Below are 6834 nucleotides of genomic sequence, written 5' to 3' on the forward strand. Positions count from 1 at the left end.
TGTTGTAAAAACATCGAGTTATACCGAAAATGAGTCATGCAAGGTACCATTTTCTTCAGTTAATACTTTGAGGTAGGGGTTGTAGTACTGATATTTATGGGTCATAGTTTGGTTGATATATTGCACATAGTGTTTTTAAACACAAACGTTAAAATGGTCACCTATGGGATTTTATTTGGTATAGTCATACCTATAAGCCACGCCTCTTATTGCGATACTAATTTGTAGGGAGATTCCTCAGACCACCACTTTTACAATTTTACAATTAATTCCCCATTACTTATTTCAACTTTAGCTTACTTAATTACCTTGTCAGAATAGTTTGATTGAAGGAATGTCAGTATAGTTCAGTTACAAGTATTTAACTATTAAAACTACCTAATATAACATATCTCAATTCCCATCCATTCACATTCAAACATTTCAAAATCACATACCTTACATTGTTTGTGGCCAATAATAACAACAATTTACATTTATACATCAAAAACACAATAACCGAATCAGTCTGTAAATTGAATGTTAATTATACTGATAGTGTCAATGTTTCTCCACCACACAGTTGTAACCTCAGTGATAAATCTGATAAATCCACTACTGTTGTTTCAATGTTCTTTGATCAACCTGTTATTTACTCCTCTAGCAACTTCACAACTCCTGGAAAAGTCCACACCTTTGAAAAACTTCACACCTCTGTAAGAACTGGCTGTATAAGTCAGTTGTTAATGATTCCATCCTCGTAATGTTCATTAATGTTTCTTCTCATTACAAAGATTGCCGGTACCGTTCATTTAATTACAAAATTGTTTTAAACAAATGTATGTTGTAATCACGCAACATGGAATTTCGTTGCTTTCTTTCGTCTTCTAATATATTTACTGCTCACATCCACATACATACGCACGTCCAACATAACTGCCTTATTTAAACTGTTTATATGGATGAACTTTGCATAATTTTTCCTGATTTTGACCCATCATCATTTATTTTGTCTATGTATCTCTGTGCAAAATGTATAATTAATAATGTGTATAATATTATTTTCCTCGAAATATCCCTTCATCTCTTATGAACAATCTTCATTTCCCATCCATTTGCATTTCTAAGTGTATAGTTCCACAACAGATTAACTACTTAAGTTTGTTAAAACAATTATATACACTTCTGTTGGATGTTAGTGTTACACAGTCTTGTAATATTTCGCACCTTTCTTTTTGGAACTTAATCCTGTATTCACAATCCTGTTACTTGACAGTCTTGTCGATTCACTACTTTTACTTGACAAACCAGTTGGCTCACAATTTAGTTTTTCTTGACATCTGACAATCCTGTCTGTTTACAATTCTGTAAGATTTTGACAACTGACAATCCTATTAATCACAATGATAACATGTAAAATTATATGATATGGCGAGTTGGCCCCAAACGTCTTTCTCTCTTGCCAGATACTCTCTGTCTCTCTCTCTCTCACTCACTCACTCACTCACTCACTCACTCACTCACTCACTCACACTCTCTCTCTCTCTCTCTCTCTCTCTCTCTCTCTCTTGCCAGATACTCTCTCTCTCTCTCTCTCTCTCTCTCTCTCTCTCTCTCTCTCAACTATCTTTCACCCCAGTCACATTGATAACACCACACACACCTGACCAATACTGACAGACCATTACTGTCCTGGGTTCCTTAAGATAGCCTCAGTGACAGTGTTTACCATATATTAATGTCCCAAGTGTCTAGGAGGAATTTCCAAAGTACTAGTACCTTAAGTCTAAGCAAAGAGAAATAAACCCCGGACGCCTTAGTGGTGTTTATGCATGTTTAGTATAATAAAAGATTATTATGGGTGCTTTAGTTGAATCCCCCCCCCCCCCCACATATATATATAATGTATATATATTCATTACGTAATCATTGCGATGCCTTATTTCTGTTTTGTGTTTTCGTTTAGTAAACCTGATGTCTATTTATCGAACATATAGAGAACTTTATTGCGTTTTTTGTCTGTTTCCTTTATTCTTTCTTTCTTTCTCTCTTTCAATAATATTTATTTCTGTTCATATTTAAATTGCAAAAATACATTACTGTCGTAACATGTATGCATTATGGAGAAGGCCTAGTAAGTTGTGTAACCTAATCCATTTGTTCTTTTAACAATCAATAAAATGTTTCAATCAATCAATATATAAATATAAATCTCGATGATGGGGATCTGTACAGTCATACACCCGCTTTAAATTTGGTCTAGTACAAGTTCGATAAGTTTTTCAACATCAAGTGTCAATGGAAGTACACGAGACATAATTAGAATTTTTAGGGAAGTCCTACGATCCAGGGGATATTATAAAACCAATGATGTGCGATATATGACGCACCCGTACTCGGACGACCGGCCTCGGTGGCGTCATGGTTAGGCCATCGGACTACAGGCTGGTAGGTACTGGGTTCGGATCCCAGTCGAGGCATGGGATTTTTAAACCAGATACAGACTCCAAACCCTGAGTGAGTGCTCCGCAAGGCTCAATGGGTAGGTGTAAACCACTTGCACCGACCAGTGATCCATAACTGGTTCAACAAAGGCCATGGTTTGTGCTATACTGCCTGTGGGAAGCGTATATAAAAGATCCCTTGCTGTCTGTCGTAAAAGAGTAGCCTATGTGGCGACAGCGGGTTTCCTCTAAAAAAAACAGTGTCAGAATGACCATATGTTTGACGTCCAATAGCCGATGATAAGATAAAAAATCAATGTGCTCTAGTGGCGTCGTTAAATAAAACAAACTTTACTTTCCGTACTCTGACCGCAGCCGTATTAATGGAAACATAGGATAAAACTGCATCAAATTGCATTTGCACGTGCGACACGGACAACTGTGTAACAGACAGTTTTAATACTCGAGAACAAAATGTGAGGGTCATGACGTCTGGTCCACGTTATTTTCGTTTCATTTTTGTTTTTCTTTCTAGTTATTAATCATATTTGCCATAGAAACGATATAATTATAATTCACTCGACCTAAAGTGGGGTATAAGTCAGTTATACCCACACTTATTCAGTGTGTCGGTGAATATCCCAACATTTTTGGTCGTGAGAACGACCAAAACTCGATATTCACCGATACACCTCGCAATGTGTGGGTATAACTATTACATATTATATACTTTTTCGTGTTTAGAATATCAATATTTGTATATACAAATGGTGTTGTTGAATGGCCTGCTTCGCTAAGAACTTTTAAGTGAATGATCTATTATAAATTAAATTACAAAAACATACTGAAGATTGTAGTTTTAACATGGAGTAATAAACACCAAAAGATATAGGTCTGTTTTAAAAGAAAATATTTCGAATATGTTTGTGTTGCAACACTCTTTTCTTAATCAAGCACATATATATCTTTAAAATCTTATGTCTACAGAAAATGACTCTGCGGTAATTTGAACATGCCTACGTTGACTGGACATCCACTTATGTGTGATGTTATTAACACTGTTGAAAATTGTCATATCAGGGTATACTAGTATTTACTTCATGTTAAACATAGAAATACCGTCAAAATTAAATAAATAAATAATATGTAAATTAATCAATAATAGTACTTTTTGAATGTTAACAAATAAAAAAGCAATTAGCTGAAACTAATCAAATAAAAAATAAAATAAATTAAATTAAATTGAAATGTAGTGTATTACATATATCCACACACACACACACACACACACACACCACGCACGCACGCACACACAAACATACAAACACGCGCTGCACTGGCTATGTCACTGAAACTGATAAAGTTCCAGGTATTTATAAATTTGAGTGAGTAAAAATTATAAATGAAAACAAGTGTACATTATGATATACGGGGGGGGGGGGGGTTAAAGAAATAATAATGTATCCTTAAAAATTACATGTTTTATTTGTATTACCATCAGAAAGGAATAACTACTAAATATTGTTAAAATCAATAAATAATGAACCTAAATTATTAATGTGCAATGGGTATAGTGGAATGGGAATGTGTTTCTATAGAGATAAAAGAAAATAACAAGAGTGAAAAAATAATTATATTAAATTAAAAAAAACCTCAAATTGCAGAAAATGGCGTGGTTCTTGGTATCCCAGACAAAAATTCTTCAACTGGACTTCATCCTTCCATCTCTGACGACTACACATGATGAACGAACAGAAGTTATATCACTATAGATGGTCAAAGTAGCCAATTGGTAAACCAACGGTTCTGCTAGGTCTGTCGTTCCACCTGATAATATGAACTTTGAGATGTGAGAACCAGAAATACATATGGCACAGAGTAGGCTACGCATCAGCAAGGCTTCAATGGCTTGTGCAGAAAAATAAAAACCAACACAACAACATTACCGTAAATACTTAAACAGAAGCGGGACCTGTGTTTTCTAATGGATCATTTAAATCACAACAAACACCGAGTGTTTGTTGTTGTTAATGTGGATAAACATAGAAATAATATAACTTGTTTAAAATTTGAATGAAAGTTAAAGTTTCTTTTGTTTAATGACATAACTAGAGCACATTGAGTTATTAATCATCGGCTATTTCATGTCAAACATGTCTTAGAGAGGAAATCTCCTAAACAAATTTCCAGTAGTAGCAAGGGATCTTTTATATGCACCATCATAATATAACAGAATAGCACACACCACAGCCTTTGATATACCAGTCGTGGTGCACTGGCTAGAACGAAATATATCCCAATGGGCCCACCGACGGGGATCGATTCCAAACTTTACCACTGGGCTACGTCTCCACCCCCACTCCCACCCCCACCCCCACAAATTTGAATTAATCAGTATTCTAATGTCGCCACCTTGCGTCTCCCTGCAATGGCAATAAATCGGGTGCATGGCACTTCCGTTTTCTGAATGCTGGAAAATTGTCAGTGCAAAAGTACTATTAAAACTTAATTGTTTGAAGATTACTAATGCATCTCACTCTTTTTGAAGAAAATACTGTCATATAAAAATTGTACCAGTTACGAAAAATGGATATGACGTGAAATTACTGTAAGATATGTTAGGGCCTATATTTATTGTGTATGAAGTCATACTGTGACGACCTTACTCAAGTTCTGACTTCTATTTCTAGTATTTGAGATAATGTAGGGATTGTAAAGGAAGGTCTATTATAAAAGTAAACATTATAACATCTCATTAATATCTGACCTCAATGGCGTAACCCTAATGGTTAAGAATGAGGTGGCTAAGGCTTTTTCAAAGGACTGCGTACATGACCTTAACACAGTAACTTAAAAATTGTTCACCCGGCTTCTGGTCAAGGATTTACGGTATTGGTATTAATGAATATGGCCGTCATGGTCCACTCGAGCGTCAATATGTACACAATCGTGACCAACGTAAACCTGTTCAACTACACCTGCAGTGAGCAACGAAGCAGGCAAGGTCAGCGGTAAACACGGCCGAGATGACCAGTATAATCAATAGCACACCCGTCGTCTACGGCTGGTTACTTTTCTCATACTCTGTACTTGTGAGTGAGTGAGTCACAGATGACTCTTCTTGGCGAGTAGTTCACTCGCCCAATTTTGCTTATGTTCATTTCATTATTTCATTTCAATTTATTTTCGTGTTTATATACAATTAAGGTTCAAGCACGTTGTCTTGGGCATACACCTCAACTATCTGGGCTGTCTGTCCAGGACAGTGGGTTAGTTGTTAGTTATTTGTTAGTTGGTAGTTAGTGAGAAAGAAGAGGGTGTGGTGGCCTTACACTCTCCCATTGAGCCCTTAAGAACTCGCTCTGGTTTGGAGCCGGTACCGGGCTGCGAACCCTGTACCTACCAGCCTGTAGTCCTGTGGCTTAACCACGACGCCACCGAGGCCGGTTTGCTTCTGTTCAAACATAATCTTCATTTTTCAGTGAATTCAGTTTAGTTTTAACACAGTTCATATTAGATTTTGGTGCGCTTGTTAATTTACCTAATGAAAAATAATAATTCAGTTTCGCATTAGGTCGGCAATCAAAGTATGAATTGGCCTTAGGGTTTTACGTGCACGTTCAGAACAAACTGTTGTAGCACACGCCTGCCATGGGCACAGGTGTTGGCTACGCCGTCTCTTCTGTCCAAAACAAACAATATGTTCTACTATGGCGGTATGGTATAGGGATTAACGTGCTCATTCAGTGTAAGCTGTTTTAGCGCACGCCTGTCATGGGCACAGGTGTCCCTTGGCGAATCTATTTCGAAATAAAACCTCCCCCTTGAAATAGAATCGCCCCGACCCACGAAATACCCCCCCCCCCCCCCCCCCCCCCTTAGAATGGACAAAGAAAGGATGAATGGGTATATGGTTTATACAATATGTATTTCACAAAAGAAAAGGATTGGCAAACAGGCCATTGGCCTATATTAATGCCTTTGTTATATACAATTTATAATATACACATGTATCAATTGACATGTTTTTCAGAGAATTAAAAACAATTACATAATTTGCTCTCAGTCATAAAAATACAAGTCTAAAAGACCATGAAATTAGTATACTTGTCCATGCGTATACATACCCATGTACATAAATATACCCGATTTCCTAAGATTAACTTACATCAGTGATTCTCGCCCACCGCCCACCGAATGGGTATATTGATAAGTATATACATCTGATGGATAGACAGATGAACGGTTGGATGGACGGACAGATGGATGGATAGATATACAGATAGACAGATATACAGATAGATAGATAGATAATAAATAGAATGGTACGTTAGGATGTACCACATAATACTATAAAATAAAAAAAGTGCTGTCGGAAATAGAATAAAAATGATTTTCGTCAATTATTTCT

The sequence above is a fragment of the Gigantopelta aegis genome, chromosome 3, assembly GCF_016097555.1.
Source record: "Gigantopelta aegis isolate Gae_Host chromosome 3, Gae_host_genome, whole genome shotgun sequence".
In the NCBI taxonomy this organism is placed as follows: Eukaryota; Metazoa; Mollusca; class Gastropoda; order Neomphalida; family Peltospiridae; genus Gigantopelta; species Gigantopelta aegis.